This window comes from Ambystoma mexicanum, chromosome 7p, assembly GCF_040938575.1.
Source record: "Ambystoma mexicanum isolate Mex_15411 chromosome 7p, UKY_AmexF1_1, whole genome shotgun sequence".
NCBI lineage: Eukaryota > Metazoa > Chordata > Amphibia > Caudata > Ambystomatidae > Ambystoma > Ambystoma mexicanum.
Genome location: NC_090939.1, coordinates 741095425 through 741122482, shown reverse-complemented (window position 1 = coordinate 741122482; position 27058 = coordinate 741095425). Strand labels below are relative to the sequence as shown.

The window sequence follows — 27058 nt, the reverse complement described above, 5'->3', positions numbered from 1 at the left end:
TATGCACAAAAATGGGGCCATGTCAACACTGACCAAAAAAAACCCAGGAAAAATAAAAACAAACCCTTATGGAAAGGACAGTACATGAATAAGTAAAGGGTATTCATTTGAATACAATAGAAGTAACTCAGTTGATTCTTACAGTCCTAGTTCTATAGCTCCTATGCCAGGTGGATTAACAATGATCTATGTGATCACTGCAAAAATATAATGATGAATCCAAAAATGTCTATTTGCTTTTTCCCAAACTTTCCCCCCAAATTATATGCACGGGAGACACCCCCCATGGTCCGCTTATATGATTTATAAACCCAACGCCCCCGCCCTTCCACATATAGTTACGGGGAAATGTGCATTTCTTAATACAACATTTTCGAATTCAGCATGTTTACCTTTGCAGTGATAACAGGATCCGGACTCGGACTAACAATACAGAGATTGAAATAATAAGCAATAAGTGAAAGCAACTCTTGATAACAGCCATCACCCAATAAGCAACAATTAACTCTGGCAAACATAGAGCTAGTCGATAATGTACCACAAATCCTACTTCAATATGAGATGCAAAATATAACTTTGTCTACTATATGACCCATCACACTTTAAATGTCTTAATGATGCTGTATCCACACAAAGAAGCACATAATGTTAATTACACATTGATATGTTTGCAAGGTACAAGCTGGCCAAAGGTAGTTCCTGATAGCTGTTAGTGTCAAGATAACTAGGCTATTCTAGGCTACAAGCAGGCGCTAAATTACTCACACTTTGATCCGAGCACTATATACTTGGTAGAGGTAAAGGCAGAAGGTAGGGATGCCAGATGAATTGAATGGAGTTGAAGGGTTGCAGCGCAGTGTAAATAAGCCACTACAGAGGGTAACGCACATTTGCATCTACACCTGAGCTACCTAGCTCTTTACTGATGGGAAGATTCCAAAGTATAAAACATCCCATATTATAACCTATTCATCGTTCAATAAGTATTCTCTTAAACAATCTGGGCCCTCTACAAACTGACTGACTTTTAGCTTTCTTGTTCTCACAAACTTGTCTTCAAAGCCAAGTATTTTCAAAAAAGGTAGCCGGCACCCCTCTCCAGAAAGAACATGGCAAGATAACCGGTTCTGTGGTTTTTTCCCACTTCAAGAGTTTCCAGCCATCGCTTTTTGCTCACTGTACCTTTCACAGATGGGAAATATCAATCTCTCATAGTGGGAAGAAACCACAGAACAGGTTATCTTGCGTTGTTCTTTCTGGAGATGGGCACCTGCTACCCTTTTGAACATTTCTTGCGAAGGAACTTTGGGTCGGTCACCCTGAGTTACCTGGGGGAACTCAGACATAGACTCCCTGCTCACTATGCTCAGAGAGGCACAGCTCTACCTCACTGATGAGGCCCAACAAGGCTGAAACACGTGTCTGGGGTTGCTGTTGGTCTTGTTCAGAAGGGAATTGCCATAGCATTTCAGTGCTGGACTGCCCATGTGGGCGGGACAAAGACTGATATGCAAATGGATATTTCCCATCTGTGAAAGCTACAGTGAGCAAAAAGTGATGGCTGCAAACTCTCAAAGTGGGAAAAACCACAGAACAGGTTATCATGCCATGTTCTTTCTGGAGAAGGGCGCCTGCTACCTTTTTTGAAAATGTTTTCCAAGCCAAGTAGGCCAAAAAGAGTTTCAACATAAGCTTTCAGGACAAGTGACTGCAGATAAATGTGTACTAGGCCTCTTTAAGTATTAAAATCTTGCAATTACGACATCTTTTATCTTTCTATGCGCACATTTATGAAAGCAGAGGTCACTGTAAAGGGCAGGTGCTTTGACAGAAACCAGAACATGTTTTGATTCTAAACTGCATGTATGAAACTGCAGACCATGAAGGAGAGGTACAGACATTTTTCTCTAAACTGTGTTCTCTGAGTGGTCAGAAAGAGCACTCAGTAGCATGAGAAATTGTTTATTTCTGTTCAACTGCTGCTGTGTTTTGTATCTGGAGCGGGGAATTATGCATGCATATTATCCCTATCCATATATTTTCCTTGCATTTTAGGATTGGAACTAATAAGAATTTAGAATTGAGAAACATCCTTTTAACAAACACGTGATTCTTTTTCAGTGAATGCTTTCTTACATTGCACAAAAGGCTTTTTCAGAGTTTCTGTGTTGTATGCATTTATCATAAAGTTGCATCTATGTGGTGTGTTCATTCACAATGTGTTGAGAACATTTTCCACACAAATAATAAACTGAAGGCAGCCACCTTTGCTACACAACTGTTTTGGTTATGTGTTCTATTAACTTTTAAGTTAAGTAATGTTCTAGTTGCTTGTTCTATCATAGTTACTGTGAGGTGTCAGCAATGTGAGGGGGACATTGGTTTGATGATTGGTTAACATATGCCATTTTATTAAAGAATAAATTAAGAAAAAAGCCTCACTACTGGGGTCCATGGTGGTAGTAGCAGTACATAAAAAAGGGAGACCAGCGGACCAGTGTGGCAGATACCACCCAATCTAGTTGATAAACGTGGAAGCAAAAATGCTGCCGAAAGTCCTAGGCAAGAAAATGTTATCACTGATGGGAGAGCTAATACACCCCAATCAATGCAAATTTGTGCCGGGTGACCAGAATTAATATTCGCTGCTTGCTATTTCTGCTGACCATTGAGCCCCTGACGGAATGAACTCGATCAGATCCTGAGGTGCTGGGGTTCGAGAAGCCCGGGGGCGAGGCAGAAGACCGCATCTTGAATGCTAGCAACGTTCTTATCTATATGAGGGATCCCAAAAGGACCAGACCTAGAGTGATTGAGATCTTTGAGATTTCAAGGAGGTCAGTGGGCTCAGAATTAACTGCGAGAAATTGTTTCTTTTGCCGGTTAAAGAGGGGGATGCAGCGATCCCAAAGAGATGCCCCCTAGTGATAGAACATTCCTACTTTAGATACTTCAAGGTGTGGGTAAGAACAACCTGGACCCAGTATTTGACCAGCTACAGAGTGATGCAAACACTGGGAAACTCCTCCCACTGTCCTTGGTTGGGAGAGCAAATCTGTTCAAAATGATGGCATTGTCGTGACTGTTATATGTCCTTCAAAACTCCCCAGCACGGGTTCCCTCTAAGGTTTCCAGGGTCATCGAGGGGCTCCAGAGGGAGATCATATGGGGAGGTAAGGCCACAGGAATAGCAATGCTGACACTATTTAGGTCAGTGTTGGACAGGGGAATGGGAGTTCTGAATGTGCAACATTATTATTGGGCATCTCAATTGCTAGTGATCAATGAGTGGGTGTTTGGTGGGGGGTGGAGGGGAGTAGACAACACAGCTTGGGAATTGGATAGGATGGGTGCTATCCAACCTTTACAGGTGACATTTGGAGGTAGGGTGGAACATGGGCTCCCTAGAGCTGGGGTCAGTGTGCTGGAATCCAGGAGGGCTGCTGTGAAGGCTATGGGATGGGGAAAGGTAGTAACCATGGAGGCACCTCTTTGGGGCAGTGTAGACTTGCCCGAAGTTATGAAATTAGGCCTACAACGGAGGTGGCACGGAAAAGGTAGCACATATAGTAGAGGGACAGCTGCAAGAAGGCTATGGTCAGACAGAAAGGAACTGGGACACATATATCCGGTTACATCACACAATGTCCCTGGAGGGACAGCATTCATGGGACTTACGGGACTTACCAGACAGGTTGCCCTTGGAGGCGAACCTCATGGAGGATGAAATCAAACCAAAAGGAATTACGCGACTATATCAGATGTTAAACAGCTAAACCCCAAGCAAAATTATGGCTGTATTGGGAAGGGAACCTGGCCAGTATGGAGGAAGAAAGACTGGGTGGAGGATCTGGGATCGCCAAGTGAAGCAAGCATTACGATAAGGCTATGCTTGATACAGTATATAGTGTTGCAGAGTCTACTACAGTAGGGACCGCTTGCATCGAATGGGCCGGGCAGATGATCTCCTATACTTGAAGTGCAAGGGGAGAACGGGATACTTCTTTCACATGATCTGTAGTGCCCCATGGTAAAGTCCTTCTGGGATAAAGTGAGAGGGAAAATGGCAGGGCTGATGGGAGAAGCGATCCCCGATTGTCCCAAGCTGATCTTGCTTAACGTGTGGGGGACTCGGGCTTCAGTGCCAGAGAAAAATCACTACTTTAGACGGCCCAAACATTGGGGAAAAATAAGTCTGGCAAAGGAATGGGGCACCCCTATACATCCTAGTTTTCAGCGATGGCTGGAGGAAATTCATTATTGCGCTGAACTTGAGAAACATGTATGCAGAGAAAGCGGATTCCCCCAGAAATTTCAAAAGATATGGGCAAAATGGTTGGAGACGGAATAGGCTCTTGTGCACGGGGATCGGTACCAGGGGATAGGACGGGAAGTGGGGAATGTCGGATTTTGGGAATGGGAGGGGAAGGAAGGAGGGCAAGAGGGGAAGGAGGGAGGGAGGGGGCAGAAGGGAGGGGTTGAGATGGACATTGTATGCTTTGAACTGAGTATTATTGGACCTGTGCTTGCGAAGGTTTGAATGTATGTATTTTGTTGATGGTGCAAAAACCAATAAAATTATATATATAAAAATAATGCCCCGATTTTTTACATTTTTTTTATTTATTGTGCAATAGCCAACATTTGACTTTTAACACATTTACAATAATACAAAAGAAAAATACTTCAAGCAATTTACAAAATTCATATCAATAAAATCTTCATCTTAAATGAATAAAAGGAAAAGGAAATAAAGGAAAAGAGAAAGTAAAAAAAAAGCATAAAAAACTAAAATGTTCTCCCAGAGAAATCAATTAATCAGTAGATCCAGATTCCGCAAAGAAAGAGAGAAAGGGTCCCCTATACAGACAAGTACTTTTATTATACAAAATCCATTAGAGACCCTCAATACTAAATTTAACCAAGATGACACTAGTAACAAGGAACTTAATCCAGAAGTAACCAGAACTGGACCACCGATTAAATTGATTTCTCTCAAAGCTCTAACAAGTTCCATTGAGAGAGCAGATTCGTGGCAGGAGGATAGTCTCCCCCAGAAGGCATCAGATTCAAGCCAGGAAAGTTGATGGACAAACCTGCCAAATCTTCTGGCCCTCATATTCCAGGTACCCTGACAATTAGATAGTAGATGTTTGGAAGACTGGAAAACCTTGATACAACACTTATCACAATATGGGTCTATTTTCCCTTCTTGATCTCTAGAGGTCAAAATCTCTTGATTAGGGAGTAGATTTAGACGAAATCTAAGAAGAGATAATCCAAAACTCAGATCAGGCGTTTTTTTTTAGATAGGAGGGAACCAATGAGAGTTGCTTATCAACCACAGAGAACGAGGCAGATCTTTTTGTCCTCTTCATACTGTCGATCGTATCAATCCAGTCTCTTTGTTTCAACTTTTGTTTTACTCTATCTGGATTTTGAAACAATAGGGTCGAATCACAGTCTGCTCTCTCTAGAATTTCCAGGCATCTTTGAACTTAGCCAGAAATAGGTTTTTACCATAATTCAGCTCACCTGCAATTTCCTCAAAAAGTGAATTCTTGGGAGCATCTAATCCTGATCTATAAAGAATCAGCCACTTGAAGCCATGATCTAAGAGACAACAGACCCAATTCATAATGAAGAGAGAGTATTAGAACACAGTCCGGCAGTCCAAAGGCACGTTTCCATAACTTGGCTTCCCAAGAGACCCACTCAAGGTCCATTGCTAAGATGTTATAGGCAAGACCAAACAAGAGAATCGGGATTACTTTCCCTACATAGATTTTCATGAGCTGGAGAATAGAAAATTTGCAAAACTGCAACTTGATTTTTTTCATTTGAGCTCCCAATTTTACAACTTTTAATTCCAACAAGCGCACCAAGTTACCTTTCGTTGGAAAGGAGCTAATCGAGGCTCCCAGATATGTCAGCTCCAAGACTACCTCAATTGGAAGTTGATCCAGGGTCCAGACATATTGCTTAATTATCATTTTCGGATGTTTTAATCTTATTATCTTGGACTTGACTGGATTGGTGATGAGGTTATTATTTCGGGCATAGTTTTCTAAGGCGAGCAGAAGAAGTTGAAGCCCTACTTGGGAATGATCAAGGACTACGACATCGTCCGCGTATGCCAGCCAATTAATTTTTGTTTTTCCTAGTATCAGAGATATCAAACCTATTCCCTTCATTGCCTCAGCCAGATCTGCCATAAACAAGATGAACAATAGGGGAGCTAGGAGACATCCTTGACGGACCCATCTCTTTACACCAATCGGGCTTATCAAAAGGACTGATCTACCAAGCCTCACCTGCATGGAGTTATTATGATGTAATTCTATCACTATTGACAAGAGACTAGAAGGCAGACCCCACTCATCTAATTTTTTCCATAAAAGGTTCCTGTCTATCGTATCAAAAGCTTGCGAGAGGTCAACCAAGCACCTCCTTGGACAGACGATCAAATGAAGGCACTCAGAACCAACCCATTTAGGGAAGTAGATAAACCCTTCCTAAAACATGATTGCTGTCTTGGGATGACACCCATTTTTTTGCCCTTAATTCCAATACCCCTAAAATGAGCCCTGTCAAAATTTTACTGGATGCAATCTAAGAGGGAAATTGGACGATAATTGACAGCCAGCAATCTGTCCCCCTTTTTGTAAATTGGTATCATAAGGGAGTTTTTCCATGAGTCCGGAAAACATTTCTGGTGGATTATATTGTCAAAAAGCTTCTTTAGGATCCCAGCACATGGGGGGGGGGTCCTTTTTCAGGATTGAATTACTCAACCCATTCGGGCCCCCCGGTCTGGAAGTTGATGATTTCCCCAGGATTTCCAGATCCATATCTGTAAAATCCAGGGGCCACTTAATCTGTGTGTTCCTCTCCCAGATTACGGCATTAGGTGAGTCATAAAGACTAGCAAAATGTTCAGACCAGGTTTGTTCATGAATAACCACATCCATTTTATGATTCCTGCTTGCCTCACCTCCCGCTACCATTGTCCAAAAGTTTCTTGCATTTCCCCTCGAGAGAGCAGATAATATTCTCTCTCCACCTTGTTGCCATTTAAGATACCTATGAGCCCTGTACCAATTTCTATAGTTGTTCCTAAGAATTCTCAAGCCCTCCTTAAATTGGACCAAATCTATACAGGAACTCTTTAGCTTCCTTCTTTGCTGCCTAAGCTCCTTCTTCCTTTTCACTATTTCAGCATTAGGAGTGTGCTTGTGGACCCTATGAGGTCTCTGCAGGTTGGAACCAGCAGGAGCCAAATTAGAAAGAAAGAGAAATCATCAAGGTTACAGAAATGTGAAAGTTGTTGATCTGTTAATTGATTCACCCAGCCCCTCAGTTCACAACTTAGCTCGCCCCCCCCTATGAAACCTCCTAACAACATTGCCTGTTTCATTCGTAGTAAGGGCCAGCTCAGAGAATAACACATCTCGGACCCCTTCAAACACCAAAAGTGCTCTCAGGAATTGATGATCATCTATATTCCCGTCCCCCACTTGAAAACTTGAACAAGATTCGAAAATACATTGTGAGGCAAAGAGATAATCAATGGTCGAGAAGGCAGTACCTCTACGCCACGATAGGGCATTAGGAATGCCCCCCTCACATTGACATTAAACATTTCAAGTCTCCATTCATGCATAAAGTCTGTCCAAATCTTCCTGTTTGAAGTTTTCTGGCGGGTTTTTCCTGAAATAGGGTCAGTTGTGGAGACACATTGGGAGTTAAAATCACCAGCGATAATAAGATTAGAGGGATATTGCTGCAACTCTAACAAACCATTTGCAAAAAAATCTGTAAGAGAGGTAGCATTGGGGTTCCAGTAGACATTTACAATGAGCCAGGTATTCCCCTTGGTATTCCCCTTGGTAAACCCTCTCCTCATCACTCTTACCACAAGGATGCCTTCTCTAGCATTCCATACAATCTTTAAGGTCTCAAAGATCTCATTGCTACAAGGGACAAGCAAACCACGTATTGGTCTGCCCCCTTCTGATCCTCGAGCCAGTTGCTGAAAAATGGAGAAACCATCCAAACCAACTAACCCAGTGAACCAAGTCTCTTGAAATAATATTAATTCAGATGATTTAAATATTTGCGATTTCCTTGGTTCCTCAGAAAAAGATGCATATCCTCGGGTGTTCCATGACAGTACATTAACTTGAGTCTTCCCTGTAGTCTCTGCTGGGGAACACCCATTTTACGGAATACCTCAATAATGCCCCGATTCCTTTCCTTACCGAAGATCTTCTCCCGATAACTTTTTTCCAAGGTTGAATGGGAGGAGGGACACAAGATTTCATACCTTAAGATTCCTTCCCCCTGGCCTCATTGGATCTGAATGGGAACAGCAGGGAAAGTCAAAAGGACAAACTTTAATTCCTCTGCCTGGAAAATATGAGTTGTATTCTCAATCCTATTCCTTTAGGGGGTAGTATATAGATGCCCATGCCCTGAGGGAAATCAAGCTGTAAAACCCCAAAGAAATTATTATTTTTTCCCTTTCTGGTACGCGACAGGCATGGGGACAAAAAAGAGATGAAAATAATTCCTTCTATAAGCTTCCTAATGGGGAGGATGACCTGTGAGGTTAATTCTTGAAAGACTACTCACACCTGATGAGATGCCTGGTTGGGGAGGCTAGTGTTTTCCCAAGACCTTGCACTTTGTGACAGAATTTCTTTTAATTATTTATTTATTTGAAATAATAAAGTGCACAAAGGAGCCCTGGGGCATCATGGCACTGTTACAACAGTGTTTATTTAGTTACAAAGAAAAAGACAAGAGCACCTGTCTTTGGTTCTTAGTTACATGTCGTAAATCTCCCCCCGTCTCACCTGGGATCGCTTCTTGCTCTGTTCCACGGGAGGATTCCTCTTGTGGACGGATCACGTTTTGTATAGGCTCGCTCGAGTCTCGTCCAGCTCCAGAGCATGTTCAGAGTTCCGGGAAGGTCGCAGTTCCAGGATGTCCAGGAAAAAAAGTAGCGGTCGCTAGGGTTGAGGATTCCGGGAGCAGAATTGGAGGGAAGGGGTGGAAGGAAGGAAGAAGGAACCAGGAAACTAGGCATAGTGGATTCACCGAACAGCACACACACGTCAAGTCACTACCTAATGATAGCGTTGAGACGCGTGGGGTGTGGCCAATTTATAGAACGTGCGGTGTGCGACGTGAAGGCTGGTGCGAGGCAAGTCACTTGGCACAGCCATGTTGGGAGTAACAAGGAATACAAGCCCCGTCGCGATAAGGACCAGGAAGTCCAGAAAGGGCAAGTTCTATCGGTCATGACATTACATTGAACCTGTTGCCAAAGGAACTGGGTGAGCTAATTGAAGAGCTTAGTTTTGACCGATTTGCGGAATGCTAGATAAGATGTCTCGTTTGAAATGGTTGTGGGGAGGGTGTTTGTGTTTGGGAGCAAGGAAAGTGAAGCTGGCTGCTCCTGCTTTGGCCCTTTCGAAGGTGGGTACTTTAAGCTGGTTGGAGTGGTGTGACCTCTTTGGTCTGGAGGATGTCACTCGTGTAATTTTAGGCCTGCCTCTGTTTCTTGGATGCTATTCTATTGGTTAAACAGGTAGATGGCATATAATGGCTATTTGCTTGACATGTTACACACGTCTGCATGAAATTATCAACATCAGTATGAACTCCAGGCCAGTAAAATGTTTCCATTATATGCCTCCTAAGTGTAGATTGTCTCAGATGGCTTTCATTCAAATGCATTTGTGTTCTTTCTACGACCATTTTCTTAGGACTCTCAGGTATCATCAATTGGTGTCTTAACCTGCCCTCTGGAGAGATGTCTCGTCGATAGAGAAACACATGTTTCAAAAGGAAGAAAGGTCCTCTTTTCCGGCCCGAGTTTGCGAAATCACTTGTAAAAAGGAGGCAAAAAGGGGTTCTTTCTTTGGGCTATGGCTAAATTTAGATATCTGTTTGGTTCTCCCTCAAAATCCTTTTGGGTTTCAGGATTGGAAGGGTCACCAGGTATCTCATCCACCTCCCAAAAATCCTGGATTTCGTCATCAATGTTCTCCTTCTCCGTTTCTTCCCTGACTCTGGAAAGCAGCACTCTCTCAATTATCCCTTGAGCAATCTTATGGCCCTGATAAACTTGAAATGGGTCCTGTCCGTAACAAAACCTTATTACCTCCTCAGAGATTTGGGCCTTTCACCCCCGCCAAAACATCAATCCCAAATCTCCATGCTAAATCTAACTTGAGTGCTAGTTTGATGTATGTATCAGGGGGTGGAAGCAATACCAAGTCAGTGGGTATTAGTCTTCTTTCTCATCCCTATTACTACAGATATCAAACTGAGGGGTCTGATGTTTGATACTTAATTTTTCAAATTGTAGAGTCCCCCAACTTGTATCAGTTGAGCCGCATCCCACCCCCGACACCATCTGTGAAGGCATCATGAAGCAACACACATACAAAAGACTTAAAGTTAAAACAAAAGATATTTATTAACTTATATGTCAGGATGGTTGAAGGCCTAACTTGTGCTATGCTAAGGTGGGATTTCCCTATCTGAAGAAAACTAAGGAAAGTCTGAGTCAAATAGTTCAACTAAATAGTCGGTCTGTGTCCAAAACCTAGTCTTGCTCTCACCACTAGAACAAATGTGCAGGAATGTCAAAGTCAAAATAAACAGTGTTTGACTTAAAGGTCTGAGCTTCTTCCAGCTCACAGCTTCCTCTCAGCTCCCCTTCCCCAAGCATAAGAAAACGTTCCATGAAAAAGAGTCTTGAAGTTTACCTTTCTTCAGTTCAAAGCAATATAGTTCAGAGTCACTCCTGGGGTTCTCTTTCCCAAGTTTCAAATACCACAAACCAAACAAAAGGGGGTCTTGAGACTCCAATCCCAAGACAACACATATAAACTTGCCAAGCGTCAGGGTTCCCTTCCCCAAGACTTTAATGTCTCACACAGGTTCCTTGTTCCTTGCTCCTGTGCACAATTTAACTCCACTTGCTTCCCTTTACTGCTTTTGGGATTTAGAGTGTGCTCTTTGGGCTCCTTTGGTTTCTCCCTAGTCACCACCTAACTGCCACCATGTTTCACACACCCCTTTTCGAATGGTAGCCTTGTCACACTTTATTCACTCCTTAAGGTTCACTGTTCAGGCTTTCTTCATTGCGCAACAATCATTTAATGTTATTCAATTGCAGTTCAAGTCAGTCTTAAGTTGCTTAATTATATTCAACTTCAAGCTTTGAGTTTGTTAGTTGTGAAACATTTATTCAGTGTTTTACTGGTTTGCTTCGATGTTAACTTTCCCTTTTAGTTCGGTACTCAATATGTGCAAGATGTGTTAAGCATTTTACTGGTCTATTTTAAGGTTAAACTTCCCTTTTAGTTCGATATTCAATGTGCGTTGCTTTTCAGTATTTTCATTACTTTGTTGAAGACTTTCAAAAACGTTCCTTTAAGGTTCACGACCACCTCAACAAACTTAGTTAGTTCACAAAGGAAAAATTCATAACGTTGAGACTTTCGAAAACATGCTTGTTCCTTTTACAAGGCACACGACTGCTCTGCTAGATTGTACCAAATTCAGGTATCATTGACAATAGCAGTTCACTTCATGGAGGACGTATTACTCAAAATTGATTAGACATACGGAAATGTAGATATATTAATATTGGGTAATCTTAATACCCAATGTATTCCTCTATTTGACAAGATCACAGGATCAAAAATCAAAGGTGCAACTCAAAACGGTTAAAAGTGGGGTCAATTCTCCAAGAATTTAATCTAAAAACTGGAAATGGGAATGTGAAAGGAGAGCTACCTCCAACTGCAACATGGTTGAGAGACAAAAGTGCTTCTATTTTAGATTACTTAATCATGTCCAAAGCTCTGTTTGACTGCTGTGAATCTCTTTGTATACTAAATGGTACCACGAGTGATCACAACAGACTATCAGCGATCATAAAAACAAAATCTCTATAAAAAAAAACCTGACATATGATGAACTTCTTGAAATAAATAATAGCAAAAGCAGAGATTGAAAATTCAAACAAAATGGCAAAACTTTGAATACAAAACTTCAAAAAATGGTAACACAGAATAATGTTGAGATAATAAAGAAATTGTGCCATCCAAAAATGTTTAAAGATTTCCTCTGGTATACAGAAACACCAGTTCAGACAAGCGTGTAAACCAAAAATAAACACCCACATAAATGTGATAAAGAAACCTGCAATAGAAAGAAAGAGTTGAGAAAAAACTTCAATCAAATGAAATATTCCCATCTATCACCAGTAGAACACCAACATGACATTAAAAAAAATTAAAATTGTTACACAAATTGGTCAAGAGAGCATAGACACCGGTGTGTCCAAAGAGATGGAGAATGTATGTTAAGTAGTCCATTATCTAAAAATACTTGTAATTTCTGGTGGGTTTTGAATAGCATGAATTGCTCCTAAAATGACTTACAAAGTAATGTAATGTAGGAAAAAAATTATTTACTTACTTCAAAGAAATGTTTAAGAATTACAAGCCAATTGCTGACTCTCAATGCTTGTCAGTTACATGGCACCTTAATCTAGATGAACAAGTAGAGGATTTAATCAAAAAACATTTGTCATCTAGAGCTGCCGGTCCTAATGGGCTTGCTAATGTGATCTTAAAATCAGATATCAATTTATGGGCACATATCTTGACAAGCATCTTTAGTGAATGCCTTAGATGCCAGAAAATCCCAGGTAAATGGCAAATCGTGATAATACCTATATATATAAGAGTGGTAATCGAGAGGTTCCATCAAACTACCATCCAATCTCCCTTTTAGATGTAGATGGGAAAATATTCGCCTCATTAGTCCTTAAAATGTATATCTAGCAGACCTCACCGAAGCCCTTGCTCCACATTCTAGCAAGCCCAAAGATTGGGCTCCAGCCATTACAGTGGATCGCATATGTGGACTATGTGATCCTCTTGGATTTTACTCCGAGAGGTTTACAGCGTTTACTGAATGCCTTTGGGTCATATGCCTAACTAAACAATTTACAAGTGAATTCAGACAAATCAAAAATCTTGATATTTAAGAATCTGTGTCAAAAAAACAAATTACAAATGGCCTCTAAGTTACATGAAAATCCTGATAGTAAAAGATCTTATATACCTAGGTATAACAATACAATCCTCCTAGTCAAGAGGCACCCGCAAATTAGTTCGAAATGTCAAAATCATTAAATTTGGTGCACAAATGAAAAAAATATATTCGGCATATTGCAAGTTCTCCATAAATCCACTATTAAAGTTTTATAAAGCCAAAGTAGTCCCTTCGCTTATATACAGGTACGACACTATTCCAAAATCACAGTTAATCAATTGGGAAGTAATGGAAGGGAAATTATGGAAAAATATTTTGCATGAATTACCCGATTGGAAGCTTAAGGTATGAGCTGGGCCTAACATCCTTGAAAATGTCACGTGACTGGAAAATATTAAATCTATTTCGGATTATAATAACTGCCTCTGAAGTAACTCTATATGGCGATATGTTAAAAGAACTAAACAGTGAACAAAATTTACTTTTAAATGATATACATAAGTATGTATTATATCTGTTAGGAAGTTGTGATAGATCTCTAATAGATCTACGCGATAATCCTACTGGTTTCAAACAAGCACTCTCTCGCACAGATAAGTACCATAACACAGACGAGAAATTATAAAATCTCCAAATCTCATTCTAAATTTGATAAACCAAAACATTATCTTCCTAATTATCTCACATGGTTTCCAGAGCCGGAAATAAGAATGAACTTTCTAAGAATTTGACTCCATCTTGTAAAAGTAGCAGAAATCACAGCTATACATTTGCATCCTCATGGTAGAAATAAATGTAATCTACGTGAAGGTGTGATTAAGGAAGGTGTGATTAAGCAATCACAACATCACATCATCATGACATGTAAAGGTACAAGAGATCTCTGTGAAACATGTTTAATACGATTTGTAGATCGCAAAGACTGGATTTATACTGAATCATTCTGGGAACGTTTAATATGTGGCCATGAAAAGGCTCTAACAATCGAGAACGTAAAAATAATAAAGGAACTTAATTTCATTGAATAGATACAATCAATTACAGCAATCTGTGAAACAAAACACTTGTTTTAATGCTCAGATTCTGTTCGCCTAGTAATATTGACTACTTGATGCGTAATCTTAATGCTGCTGATTCATGATTCATCGGAAAAAAAATCATATTAACATTTATTTTATTTGGACTTTTAGTAAGTACATCTTCTATGTTAACTGTTCCTGTTTATTTTATTATGTCAGTGTGTGTTAATAATTGTTTTTATTGTACTGCATTGTACTGCATATTTATGTTCTTATCATTATTTTTCTGACTGTGTATAAAGTCGAAATGTCAGCAAAAACGCACAATAAACACAACAAAAAACACTGAGACTTGCGCTTAGAGTAACGCAGGGTTTCTTGCTCTGAAAAACTCACTGGCTCACTTTGTAGTCTTCTTCTGCATCGTGTGGGCTATAAACCTGGCGGCTTCCTTGCAGAGGGTCTTTCTCTGCCCCTCAGGCACTCTCGCGCTCCTGCACCTCTACAGGAGAATGAAAAGTCCTTTAAGTGGAAGAAAGGACGACTCCCCATCTCATCACCTTCCTTTGCCTCGCATCTGCGCCAGGGAGGTCCTGCTCCCACTTCACACTTGCCAGGATCCTTGGATGCTTCGGTCCTTGGTATGCTTCTACGGCTGCAGCACGGCTCCAGTCAGCATCTCGTCTCTCTCCCTCTCTTCTCCTTACTGCACACATCCCTTTTATATGCCCGAGTTGTATAAGAGTGTTGCAGGTGTGAGTCCTTTCCATTAATTGTCTGACTATAGTTAGGCTTGTTAGCAAGACATGCCTAATCTTGGCAATGGTACTCTTCTGAGGCCCTCTTCCTCATCTCAGTACCAAAGTGTGCATGTTGTTGTGCATAACTCCTAGTCGCCTCTTCCTCATCCCAGTACTGTCAAAAGTAATGTGTGGAAAAATTATGGGGGCTGACCTAAAATAGCCCATACAAGTTGAGAGACGGTTAGGTTTGTCATCCATGGGAAAAGAGGGAAACCATGTCTCGCCGAAGGGTTCCCCAATCCCAATCCCCAAGGATCCTCCACCCAGGTGATCCTCCTCCACTTCTCCACCCTCAGGGTCAGGATCCAAGAGCGATGGCCTTTCCCTGGCCACCTGCAAAGAGGATCCATGGGGTGTAGGAGTAACAATACGCTTGGGGTTCTCACATAACCCACCCCTTCCCTTTTACATTACCTGCCTAGGAGTTTTAAAACTACTGGTTTCTAGCCACCTCTCCACAGCAGCATGAGCCCCATTTAGTCAAGTTCTAAAAAATTACTGTCTATGGACAACTATGGGTATTATCTGAAATGTAATCTTACTGAGAACTACTCTACTAATCACAGCAGCCAGAAGCTTCTTCCAAAAGTTGATTGACTCCTCTACTTCATCTACAACATTCCAAATGTTCGAAATGAATATCATCTCAGGGTCCGTGGAGATGTTAATCCCCAAAAACTTAAATAAGTTGTCTTCCCATTTAATCAGCCATGACAGTAGTACTTCCAAGTTCAACTTCCCAACAACACGTCCCTGTTGATAAATACAGGACATATTCCAGTTTTTGTTTACTTGTTAAAATACTAAATCACCTAATTTCTTTTTTAAAAATGGGCGCAGGGGTTTGCGGGGCATATTTTCCGGGTCAAGAATATACAGCAATAAGTTATCTGCATAAAGCATTACCGCATGTCATATGGAAAGAGGGGACCAAAGGTTGTGCCCTCCATATTTGCCATCCACTGATATCATTCTTTCCATATATATCCTGGCAGCTGGTATGGTATACAGTATTTTAATCCAATTACTTTTTTCCATGGCTAAAGTTCACACGTTCCATTAAGAGAATGGGGTCATTCCGAGGTTGGAGGTAAGGGATTACCGGCGCCTGTAAAGGCACAGATGGCAGTAATCCCTTACCTCCGTATTCCGAGTTCCCTTTGCGGGTCCCTCTTTACCTCCTGCTTTTAGCAGGAGTAAATTACGGGACCCGCAAAGTGACCTTGGAGTAAATTACGGCACCGTAATTTACGGTGCCGTAATTACCTCCTACCCCATTCCCATTGAGCCCTATGGGGGCAGAAATGGGGATGGGGAAGGGCTATGGTGAATGGGGAATTACCGGTCCATCCAACCTTGGAATGGACCGGTAATTACTCCATTCACCATGCCGGTAATCCATGGAATAAATAGCTCCATGGTTGCCAACCATGGAGCTATTTACTCCATGGTGTAGTCCTAACTCGGAATGAGGGCCACTGTCTTTTGGGTGTCTAAGGCAGCTATCGCAAAGGCCTCATGCTGTTCTTCTGTACTATCTATTGCAAAAAAATATTCTCTGATTATGTGTTGTGTTCTTACCAGAGATTAATCGAGTCTGGGCCAGGAGTATGCATTTTCCCAATACACCTGGTCTCCTATTGGCAATCAGTTTGCTGATAGTCTGAAATTCAGAATTGAGCAGTGTTAGAGGTCTATACGAGAAATAACACTTTGATGACGACCTCCCTATGTGAACATGGTACTACACCTTTATGTGCCGTCTCACGAACCATAAGTAGCTATGGTGCTATTAGGTTCAAGACATTGACATACAATTCTGCTGGGAGGTCATCATTCCCCTTGGCATCTTGCTATCAGTTTACTATTAGTGGCTCATCAAGCTCCTCCCTACCCATCGCCTCCAGCTACTTGACTCATGCTTCTTGTCAAAACTCAGTAATTTGTTACAAATCTGGTACAGGCACTGTGTATATTGCTTGATTTAGAATTCCTTGAAGGTGTCATTTTTCTTCTATTGTGTGACACGCAGCTCTGTCCTCATCATGTACCACTGTTATCTCATATCTAGACTCCTCCCTTCTAAGTAAACATGCTGTAATCCTTCCTGATTGGTCATCGCTTTCAGGAATCCTTCTCCTACACGTCTCAAACATGTGCACTTAACCTCTCTTGTGCATCCTGTAGTTTTAATTAAACCATATACCAGGCTGTCTGCACTAGCCTCAGAGCAGGGAGCTTTTTTGTCAAACTGCTCAATTTCATCCTCCAGCTAAGTCACCTCTGTTTAGAGGAACTGTCTCACCCAATATGCAATATATATTGCAGGCCCTCTAATCACCACTCTGAATGCCCACCGATATCCAGCCCATACACTGTGTTCATGTTAAAGAACACATGAATCTGACAAACTATGTTCAAGGTGAACTCCACATCTATAAGGACTTCTGTCATAATGCTGCATGTCGGTGCAGAAAATATTTGTCCCAAATATTCAGCATTGTGACAAAACTGCTATGTTTTCCTGATGTCACAGTGGAGTGATGGACGGACAACTGAAAGCACAATAAGTAGGGTGCACATTTCTTTTTTCCAAACTTCTGTGTATGGTGTTTTAAATCATAAAACAACTTAAAAAAACATTGACGCGTGGGGCTACCACGTCGAAGGAGAACATTGTGCTAAAAAAACAACAAAAATGTATATAGAGTCTCCAGAATTTCTCCTTTAAGAAAGGTGTTGGGAGAGGAAAAGTGAAAAGGAAGGATGAAAAGAAGGAAGGTGTGGAAGACTGGATTGGTATGGAAAACCAGGAAAGGAGAACAAGGAAGGGAAAGAGGAGGGGAAGGTGAAAATTTACAGTCCATGACAATTGTCCACCACTGGAAAGAAAAACAACTTGAAACTAGTCTTCACATTAGACCACTCCCTTTCCCCACAGCTATAGTTATACAATCAAGAGCACTATGCAGAAACCAAGGTTTCACTTGGCAAAGTGCGAAACAAATTAAACAATATAATCTTTAAAAGGAAGGGTCTCTGATAAACGTCTGCCGAGACAGGTTTCAGCTGCCTAGCTTCCAGGAACACAAAATATTTATCTGATACCAGCATCCCTTTTCCAACAAAGCCCACCTGATTTCTATAATGTCCGTTGTCTTAAAGGCTCAAGGAAGAGGCACTCAGGTCAGGGAACAAGGACTTGTTTACCCTCCAAAGGACCATCTTTCGCTGTTCTTCTCAACAGTTCCTCAACTGCATGCGTCTTTTGATGAACCTTCACCACTGTCCCACCTGTTGACTCTCTCTGTGGTGTTGGCCTCCATGATGGAAGACAGTATGCACTTTGTGTAAGGAATATATGCACATTCTCTCACTTTACTGTCTAGCAGGGATTGCAGGGCCACACCCAACAGGTAATTTGCTACTCCATCGGGGACCCGAATGCCTCACACTTCTACATAACCTCTGATTCTCAGAAGCTTCAAGTTTCTTATTCAGGATTAACAGTGATTCAACCATTTTGCCGTTATTACTAGTGTGTGCTGTACCTTCTTTTCATTTGAGAATTCCCTCTTTCAGAGCAGACCTCTATGATCTTACTATCCCAATGCCCTGTTCTGTACCCTAGATGCAACCCCCAGGCATCAGACTTTGCCATCCTAACTACAACAGACTGCATGGTGGTAACGGCTGCTAACACGTTGCTCAAACCTAAAGCCATATTGGGGGAATCTGATGCAGATCCGCCACTACCCAAGGCATTGCAAACAGGCCTAGTATGTGGAGTAAAGAATTCAACCTTTTGTTCCGTTTGTTCGCCATGTTTCTAGTCCAAAGTCCCTTCCTGTACACCAGTGTAATCCCCAGTCTACCAGACCAGTCCGTCAAGCTTGAGGGAGGTCATACAACTCTTCCCTAACCACGGAAGCCGAATTGAGTACGACCTTCCCACCATGGTTGGCATGGGTGCCTGATGTGATACTAACAGGACACACTGTGGCAGCCAATGGGACAAGAGAGTTAGGGAGAAGCTGTGGATGGGTAAGGGTTGATTAGGGAAACCAGAAAGAGGATTAGGGTACTTGAGTGGATAGAAAGGGGGATATATGGGACAACAGCATACAATACATACAGCAATCCAGAACCGCTCTTGTCCTTAAATCGCTTTGCCCTTTTGCCCTTTTCTGCCAGCCTACTATCTAATTTGCCCGAGTAACCCTGTAACCCAACCTATACACATAATCATACTTCACAAGACTCATGTAGAAATGACAAACATGATTTGCACATCGAAATGAATACATGAGCTCGAAAAAACAGCAAAGCATACCACTAGCTACCCGTTTCTACCACACAACAGTAGTAGAAAACCTACTCACAGGATGGTATTTTTTATCATCAAATTATATTCAACCAAAGGCATTATATCAGAACAGACATATTTTAATTCATATACGTCAGTGTGCTCACATAAAACATATAAAACACTAATATATGCAGATGTAGCTTGAAGAACAACACAACACAAAGTGGGATCACACCCACATAAAGAGCTGTTTCTGTGTCAACTGCAAATGTTATTCATATGCATGTTAAAGTTACGTGATGTTAGTAACAGTGACTTCAACCAAGTACAGATGTTTATCCAACATGGGTTAAGCAGCTTCTATTATAACTATTGCTATTTCAGCATTTTTACCCTGCGATGGCCCACATACATCAGGCTAACAGGCATGATCGGTTACTTTATCACGCAGGCGGACATAAAGAAAACACCAGCCAAGCCATTGCTATGGACTGAGAGACTGCTACACGGGTTGATAGTGTCCCCGACTTGATTTCAACCACGTGTGGGTAGCAAGTAAGTGCTGTTCACTGTTGTATATACATTTAGAATTTAAAAGGTGATATAGGTGGCTAATACGCCCCTTGTCCTCGTGTTGTGTTCTTACAGGACACATGATGCATTATGGATAATGCAGTCCGTACCTTCCTGCTGAGGGAATGCGATCCATTGAATTCTACTCCGAAAGAAATCTTTCACTAAACATGGTAATTGACACAATATTTTGCTACAACAAGTAAGCTGAATGACTTGTTTCTATGGATACATCTAATCGCTGTATCCATTTTGCTCAATCTATTTATAGAATCATGGACTTCTTCAGATGCCAAACTCATATGACAGCTCTCATTTAAATCAGAAATAAGTTGCCCTCCACACCTCAAAGACATTTTCACCAGGTTAGTAGTATCCTTACTCCATTTTTCACAATGCGCACTGCATGTTGTGATTTCCCATAAGGCCTTTTTTAAAAACAAACTCGTTTTTATTTGTTCCTAGGGTTCAACTTTGATGCACAGGCTCCAAGCATCATTCATAGTTGAATACTGTCACTAATTCTCTGCGTCCTGAAGACGGGTCTTGGAAGTCCACTAACCAAAGCTGGATTACACAAGTGCCGTTCCCTGCCCCAGAAACACATTTAAGTGTAGACGCTGCTTAACCCATGTTGGATAAACTTCCGTACTTGGTTGAAGTCACTGTTACTAACATCACATAACTATAACATGCATATGTGTCACATTTGCAGTTGACACAGAAACAGCTCTTTATGTGGGTGTGATCCCACTTTGTGTTGTGTTGTTCTTCAAGCTACAGCTGCATATATTAGTGTTTTATATGTTTTATGTGAGCACACTGTTTGATATATATGAATTAAAATATGTCTGTTCTGATATAATGCCTTTGGTTGAATATAATTTGATGACATAAAATACCATCCTGTGAGTAGGTTTTCTACTACTGTTGTGTGGTAGAGGCGGGTAGCTAGTGGTATGCTTTGCTGTTTTTTCAATATAGACTCCTCAAATACCACAGCCCCCTTCAAAAAAAGAGGAACCCCTTGTTTGCTCAAAACTTTTTTTCACTTTGAATGCATGAGCTGCTGTAGACAGCCACAAAACAGGAAGCGCATGAGCCAACACAAACACAGTAGACTTGTCCCAAACTCAACACATTTCTTTAATGTGTGAGAACTGCCAGGACTGGTTTAAGACTCTGAGCTTCCAGTTCATGCTTTAGGTGCAGAATGCTGGCGTGCATGAGTAAATCCATAAATGTTCCCAAAGTTCCTGTTACTTCACAGATGAAACTTCCTTTTGAATACTAAATCATAATTACACAATCCTGCGTTTAACAAATGGGAGGTATAGTTTAATTGAGCACTTATCTCAGGCTCGGGCGACAATGGCGACCCGAGCAGATGACAGGAGGCAAGGAATCAATAACGAGGTTGCCGTTCACTCTGCAACTTCACTGGTTTCTGAGTTGCTTCCTGACGTCTGGAAACTAGGTCCTCCACATTCGCGATGATCGCATGTGTAGCTCAGCGCTGCCCGCTTCATCGCCGCCACCCAGGGTCACACTCAGCACCTGCCGCACACAACGTCCTGCCCATGCCTATCAGGAACAATTACCAGCTCCGGACACTGGCAGGACTGTCTCCTTAAAAGACTCTGCTGTGCACGCGTCCAACGTGCGCACGCAAGCCTATAGAACCATGGGAATTATAGTTCAAATGGGGAAACATGGTCCGGGTACCCAACGCAGCACATCTCCAGGGCTTGAAGTCAGACTACATGCTGCAAAAATAAATCAGCTAGTTTTCCGGCACTAAGCACTTCACTGCATGGTATTAAATTAGCCTGTTTAGAGAAATAGTCCACAACCACCATGATTGTATCATACCCATTGTCTTGGAGTAAATCAGTCAAAAAATCTATTGATATGGACCTCTAGGGCTCATTAGCAGTGGGTAAATGTTGCAATAACCTTGCCTTCTTGGAACGATCGAATTTCTGTCTCATGAACACCTTGCAGTCTTGAATGCAAGTGTAAATGGTCTTGTCCATGTTTGGCCACCGAAAATAACGCTGCAGCATGTGTTTGGTCTTACGCTCCTCTGGGTGCCCTGCTAAAGGAGACGTGTGACACCAAAGCAGTGCTGTACTCCTTAATGCATCCGTGGCCAAAAATAACTTGTCATAAGGTAGACCGTATGTCCCTTAACAGACTCCCAGCCACCCATTCCTGTAGTTCAGAGGTTGAGAACACTCTGCGCACCTCTTCAAATACATTCTGAGAGATTGCCCAAACAATTTTTTCCACCAGAATAATACTGCACTCCTCTTGAACACCCACTTCCACATTCCGGTGCCTGGTTAATGTATCTGCCTTGCCATTGTTCTTGCTTGGCCGATAGGTTACCACAAAGTAAAATTCTCCAAAATAACGCGACCGCTTAACTGCGTGGAACTTATGACTTTGTGGGTGATCGGTAAGCACCACCACTTGTTGACATGCTCTCATTAAATAGTGCCGTCATTGGAGGCAAGAGGGTTAGGGATAAGTTGTGGATGGGTAAAAGGAGGTTAGGGAAACCGAAAAAGGATTAGGATACTTGAGTGGATAGGAAAGGGGATATATGGGAAAGCTCCATACAATACATGCAACAATCCTGAATTGTTCTTGTCCTTAAATCTTAGTCCTTTTCTGCCAGCCTAATGTCTAATCAGCCTGAGTAACCCTGTAACCGAACCTATACACATAATCATACTTCAGAAGACCCTTGTAGAAATGGCAAACATGATTTGCACATTGAAATCAATGCATGAGTTGCTGTAAACAGCCACAAAACAGTAAGTGTATGAGCTAACACATACACAGTAGACTTGTCCCAAACTCAACACATTTCTTTAATGTGCGAGAACTGCCAGGAATGGTTTAAGACTTCCAGCTTCCAGTTCCATGTTTTAGGTGCAGAATGCTGGCAGGCTTGAGTAAATACATACATTTTCCCAAAACCCTGGTTACTTCATAGGTGAAACTTCTTCGTGAATTCTAAATCATAATGACACAATCCTGTGTTTAACAAATGGGAGGTATAGTTTAATTGAGCACTTATCGCAGGCTCGGGTCGCCAGCAGCAACCCCGAGCAGATGACGAATCAATAACTAGGTTGCCGTTCACTCTGCAACTTCACCGGTTTCTGAGTTGCCTCCTGTAGTCTGAAAACCAACTCATCCACGATTGTGCTGACCGTGCATGTAGCTCGGAGCATCCCGCAGCACTGCCAAGCCACCCGGGGACACAGTCTGCACCTGCCGCACACTCCATCCTGGCGGTGCCCATCAGGAACTATTACCAGCACCTGACACGGGCAGAAAGGTTTCCTTAAAAGGCCCTACTGCGCGCGAGTGCAACGTGCACACGCAACCCCATGGAACCATGGGAATTTAGTTTAAATGGTGAAAAACATGGTCCGGTGCCCCAGCGCAACGCATTCCCAGGGCTTGTTAGCCTGTGCTTGGTGGTTGTGGCCACAGAAGGCCCCTACCACTGCTCCAAGACCTCCCACACCCTTGACACAGTCGAGTAAGCAGGGGCAATGCCTGATGGGTGGTTTCCTCTCCTACATGCCACCAGTCAGCAGTGAAATCCCAAATAGTGAAGTTCAATATCCATTTCGGTTAAGAGACATGGCATAAGTATGTTAATGGAAGGGGGGTGGCTTGCCAGCAATTCGATAGAGATGCAGTGCTTAAAGGCTCCTGCATGATCCAACAAATGGATATGAAAAGCTGGTAAAATACAGGTCGGCAAACTGGGAAACTGATCGAGGCACTGCTGGGGAAACGCTGAAGCGTAACCGGAAGACAGGGAGACCAGGAGAGACCCGAAGCGAGACCAGCGCCGCCACGCAAAATGGCGGACACAACAACGAACCATTGAGCCCTAGCGTAAGCAGCCCTGGGAGCGGCACCGCAGAAGTGGGGAAACCATCCAAAGGCTGAAGCCAGACGCCGGCAGTGAGAGATGCACCGAAGGAGACACTGGGTGCCCTACGCAGGAAGAGAGAGAGAACCGGGAGGCTGGCAGCTCCGGACGGCACCAGAACGCGCACCGCAGCGACTGGGCTCCCAGAGAGACAGACAAGGGCGTGAAGGAGGACCAGCGACCAAGGAGGCTGAACGGGGGACGCCTGGAGACAGGCTACAATACCAGAGCTGCAATAGGAGAGAGCGAGGAGCGGAGAGCAAAGGCCCCCCCGAGACGGACACTGGGAAGGTGCAAGACCTGGAGACCCCACAACAACACCGAGAGAGGCGGAGAACGATGCTGAGCAGCTTGGGGAGCCGGGCCAACAGGGACCCAGCCCAGACGGGTCGGTCCGTCGGCACGCCCAGAAACCTGTATGGGCTGGTTCCCCAGGTGCATCTAATGAAGAGGCGACCGAGCAGGAAGGCCCTTCAGAACTGACGGGGCGCGACCGCACACTGAAGTTGTGGCGGAGGACAGGGGAGAATGCCCGGGTCGGGCGACCACATACAGTAAGCATAAACTGTTGGTGGGCCACCCCGGGAACCAGCTGAACTAACAACCCCCAGGGAAGAGGACACTTGGGACGGCACAGAGACGATCTGAGGGCTTTGAGAGGAGGCCCAGAGTGGTAGCGAACCACGGCACAACCAGTAGTCAGAAGGAGGCGGATACGGTTGACACGGCCATCATGGGTCAGCACAGCTCAACGGGGCCAATTGCCGACGGCGAGCGCTGTCTGGGAAACGGCGGGCGCAGACACTTTGGAGATTTGATCAACGAGTCTGCACCCCGTGGCAGGTGTGAGCGGATGCATCCCAGTGTGCGGAGGTTTGCCCGGAGAGGACCGGAGGCCGGATCAGCACGCAACCAAACCAGGTGAGAAGAGTCAGGGAACAAACGGCGAACGGCAAGGCCCTGCGCACTAGCAGCACAAACAACTGGGGCACAGGGCGGCATCTGGCACACGGGGGAGGCGAAGAACCCATGGACTGCAACCGAGCGACCCCTTATGATGAAGCCACGCCCCAAGACTATTCAGCGCTTCGTGTCGTCTCCTGTACGCTGTCCAAGCAAGACGCTCACCGCGCTTCTGTTCCTGGAATCCTTCAGTCCACGTTTGCGTGGTCTCCGCTTCATCGGACCAGCTTCAGATCATCTCTTCGGTTCTTCTCTGGAACTCCAGCAGCTCCAGTCATTGTATCTTCGCTCGGGATCATCACTCGAACGCCCAGCAGCTCCGGTTTCACTCCGGATACTTGCACGAACTTCCAGCAGCTCCTGTAAAGAAGAAAAGACAAAGTTAGACAGTGCTCGCATAACGCAGAGCATACTCACCAGAAAAAGGTATCCTTCTGCTTGGGCGCGCTTCTCTTTTCTTCTACAAACTTGGGCAGCACCTGTGAAATAGAAAAGAACAATACTAAAACGCGCTCTGCGCAACTCCCAGCAAACACTGTGCAATTATTTGAATGATACTTACCTGGACAACAGAACACCCCCAACTCTTAAGACATTTTCACCCAGCACTAAAGACTCTTACCTACTAAGCCAGTGGGCTAAAGACTACCAGTGAAGTAACTGGTTCTCCACGCATCTGCTCGGCGTCAGTCCGGGGGTATTCGCTGTGAATACCGAACAGCGATTTAACTTTGAACGCAGGCAACCACAAACACTTGGCAAGGAAAAACCCCCAAGTCTCCGGCCCAGGAAGAATAGCACCCCTGCTAGAGCAGGATGGAGAGTTCGCCCAACTAATCCAAAAGGTGAGCTGGGGAAAGCCAAGCCAAATCACCTCAACACAAGGGATAAGAGGGAGGGGGGCCCGAAGGTTAAGTCAGTCCCATATCTTAGTGTATTTTACCCTTTCTATCAACAGGCATACCTTCTGAATCAGGTTGGGGAAAGAGCACACGGAAAAAGAGGTTGAGGCTCCATCGCTCCCGCAGAGATACAGGTGAGTGTGACAGAACACAAAGCCGTTCTTACCACACTGCCTGAGCGTCGGAGACCTCTGAGGTACACCAGCTATCACAATTACTAGGGGAATTGTGGGCAAAGGTGCATGCAGCTTGCTCAGAAACCAACGCGTTAAGGCGAGAGCTGGTGGTCAATAGGGAGAAAACTAATGAGTTGGCTAGGCAGCTCTTACAGACACAGGCTGGCTTAGCACCCTTGCCAGGAGGGGCTACCCAAGGACAGGCTTCAGTATCGTCAACCGTGGCTCCGGTTCAAGTGGTTATCCCAGGCAACATTCCTTTAGCTTGCCCTGAGAGGTTTCTGGGAGACCCCAAGAAATTTGGAACATTCATGAATCAATGTGGCCTGCACTTTATATGTAAACCAGAATTATTCCCGACCGACCAGGCGAGAGTGGCCTTCGTCCACTCATACCTTGGGGGGAATGCCGCAGACTGGTCAGTCCCCTTAGTAAATAAGGATGACCCACTGCTTAGAAACTACCCTGGTTTCCAACGCGAATTAGAAAAGTTGTTTGCTCATCAAACACAAGGCCAAGCCTTAGACGACAAATTGCTCTCCCTGCGGCAGGGCAGCCAGGATCTCATCGCGTATGTGGCGACGTTCAATCATCTAGTTGCTGAATCAGGTTGGGCCGAAAGAAAAACGCATCACATTATTTTACTGAGGATTGCGGGGTGAATTAAAGGACGTTTTAACACAAGTAGTTAACCCCCGATGATTGTGCCGAATACATCGATCTTTCTATGCAATTAGACAATCGTTAGCAGAACCGTAAGGCTGATCTGGCTTAATCACAGAATAGACCAGTGTACGTCCGACCCAGGGAGGCCTCAAGCCGACAATCCACTGAGACACATTCTGAGCCCATGCAATTGGGAATTCTTCGAGGTCCACTTACCAAAGCAGAGCGAGAACGGACGTGCCAAGAACAGCTTTGTCTATATTGTGGCCAATCCGGTCACTTTCTTCGAAACTGCACGGCAAAGCATCCACGGAAGGCAGTGGGAGCTATGGACAACCCTAAAGAAGGCAAGGAAGCAGAAAACTCCAACGCCCGGCAGACTTAGAGGTTGGTTTGTCGAGCTTCCAACAGAATTCTCAGATCTCACATTTTGCCATTCCAGTGGTCCTGGTTAATTCATTACAATCCGCCAAGATGCACGCTCTCAAAGCATTTATAGATAGTGGGGCCTTCGGAAACTATCTGGACATAGACACAGCAAGATCGATGGGTTTATCATTCCACCCAAAAGACTCCATTGAAAATGTAACGGCCGTGGAT

At 43.5% G+C, this 27058-nt stretch overlaps 1 protein-coding gene across 11 annotated transcripts in view; it reads right to left on the bottom strand.

Moving 5' to 3' along the window:
• The window catches only part of CDKL5 (cyclin dependent kinase like 5), a 2489742-nt gene that overhangs the window by 926197 nt on the left and 1536487 nt on the right, over window positions 1–27058 (bottom strand). The gene's annotated exons all lie outside the window — the stretch shown is intronic.